Raw genomic sequence first — 2500 nt, 5'->3', positions numbered from 1 at the left:
CCGAAGAGAATCCGTAAACTAGTCTGTTAAAGCCTGCAGCTACTATTGATGAGTAGTAGTGCTGCTACTAGTGTTGCACGCGCATATACAGCCAGCAAGAAACCTGATAAAAAAATATAGATTGATCAACGACCAGGACAAGGACAGGGACGGGGAGATGGATTTGGACACTGCTGCCTCGCCGCCTCTGAGCCGGCCGCCGCGAGCTGCCACTTCCGCGGGCTCGACAAAGCCGCTCCCGCCTCTACGGCCAGGGGCCTTATCTTCAAGCCAGAGCCGCCAAGATGCCGCGAGATGCCTTCACCGGCCTCGCCAGGTCTGCCTCACACCTGCCTCAAGCCGGCGCTGCAAACCTCGCTTCGCCGGAACTGCTTCCGCGACCATGAGCCACCCGCCCCGGCGCGTCCTCGTCACTGCTGCCTTCCCGCTTTGTCCCGGGCTCCTGTTTGCTGGTCCGCTCCATTGCCGCAAACCGTCGTACTGGCCCGCTTCGGAAGCCTCCTCTACCTACTACGCGTCGGCCGTGTCCGTTGACCCGCCAAAGTCTGTCTGCAACAGGAGACACGGGAGACGAACGTGTAGCTTAAAGTGTTTTGTTGCAAGGCACCACCCGATGGATGCGCGCGCCGCTCGCCGCCCTATTATTATATCTACCCTGAAGATCCATTAGCAAAAGTGGTGTGGGGTTTTGAAAACGTCAAGGGAAGGGTCCACGTGAAGATGTGATAGCTCGTTCCCAAGACAGTGCTAGCACTACTAATCCGCGTACGGATCAAGACTACTGAGTGCTAGCGGAACATCAGATCAGACGTATATATATGGAATAAAAAAGAGAGGAGGGCAATGAATCATCATGGCAGTCATGAAGGCCACATGGGGTGCTACTGCTCCATCAGTTAGACGTACATATAGGCGGGGTATTTTCTGTCAGACTACATCCAGCATTTGCGGTGCCTCGTTTCGCTGATGAGCCGTCGTGAGTGATGTTTCTGCTGCATTGAGCCGCCTCTACTATGACTAAGCGGCCAGGACCGCGTTGAGCCGCTTCTGCTGTGTCAAGCTGCACCTGCTATGTTGAGCCACTTCTGTCGCGTTGAACGGATCATCAGTCGTCCGAACAAAATCAGATGAGGCGTTATACTGCGGGTATAGAGCGCACTGGCAATGTTCTTGTACCGGCGTTTCGTCCGCGCCATACCGCCCGCCGAACGAACGTGCACAAGTCGCCGTCCTTATGACCCGGTTACATCAACTAACCGGGACCATGCCCGCGATTGACTCGCCGTCCACACGGCTTACTGTGCTTGTGATTGATTTTTCCGTCTGCACCGTTTGCAATGCCGCGGCTGACTGTACCTACCGGTTGATTTTTATGGTCGGCTTGTTATCACAACTGGATCGACCTCCGACAAAAACCAGGTGCCATTCACCTTATTTTTAAGCACATATTAATTCATCCGAGTAGAGCTACTTTGCCCTGTTGTCTTTTATATGCAGGAAAATTATCCATCACAAAGTGGTATTATACCGCGGAGATGGAGACACGCCAAACATTATTTGGCACAGGTGGTTGTCCTTACTCAACGGATTCCCGCACCGGTTTACAATGCCGTGGCCGTCTCTCGCGACCGCGCCGACTTACAACGCCATGGCCGACTCGCTGTCCGCGCCGGCATACAACGTCGTGGCTGACTCGCTGTCCGCGCCGGCTTACAACGCCGTGGCCGTCTCTCGCGACCGCGCCGGCTTACAACATCGTGGCCGACTCGTTGTCCGCGCCGGCTTACAACGCCACGGTCGACTCACCCGTCGGCACCGGCTCACCCGTGAGCGACTTCAACTTCACCTAGCAAACATTAATTTCATGGCGGATTATTTCCGGCCTGGCACATCAGGTGATATCCATCTAAAATATATTTTATTGGTACATATTATTTTTTATCAAAAGAGCAGTTTATCTTTGTCTTGGTCTGCAATATTGTTGATGCAGGACAATTGTTCACTACATCAAAACGACGTGGTTAACTCGCCCGACCGCGCCGGTTTACAACACCGCGGCCGGTTCATCTGTCTGAGCCGCCTCTGATGCTAAGGTCGTCTTTTCCGTCCGCCTCTCGCGACCTGGTCTACATCGACACACCAGGACTGCATTTGTCTGCATGAGCGGATTATTGAATATGAGCAGGTCACTACTTGGGAAGCCCGGTTTTCTTCCAACAGCTTGGAGGAAAATTGTCATGTGTTATCAGCCGCCATCGGCACTGGACGGCTCAATGGGCATGCACACAAGTTGCCGTCACTACAGTTTGGTTAACTTCAAAACATCCAGTTGGAAGGGACCATTGGCCGAGTTGCTGACACGGCTCATACGGGGTCATTTATAACCCGCCGCAGTCACCTCAATTTTCTGTGGATTCACATCGCGCTATCAACACTAATGATATACACCTTATATTATGGTCAATATGGAGAATCTCAAAGCCAACTCCTCGAGTCGTCT

Source organism: Aegilops tauschii, chromosome 3 (genome assembly GCF_002575655.3).
Source record: "Aegilops tauschii subsp. strangulata cultivar AL8/78 chromosome 3, Aet v6.0, whole genome shotgun sequence".
NCBI classification, from domain to species: Eukaryota; Viridiplantae; Streptophyta; class Magnoliopsida; order Poales; family Poaceae; genus Aegilops; species Aegilops tauschii.
This window is presented reverse-complemented; position numbering follows the sequence as displayed.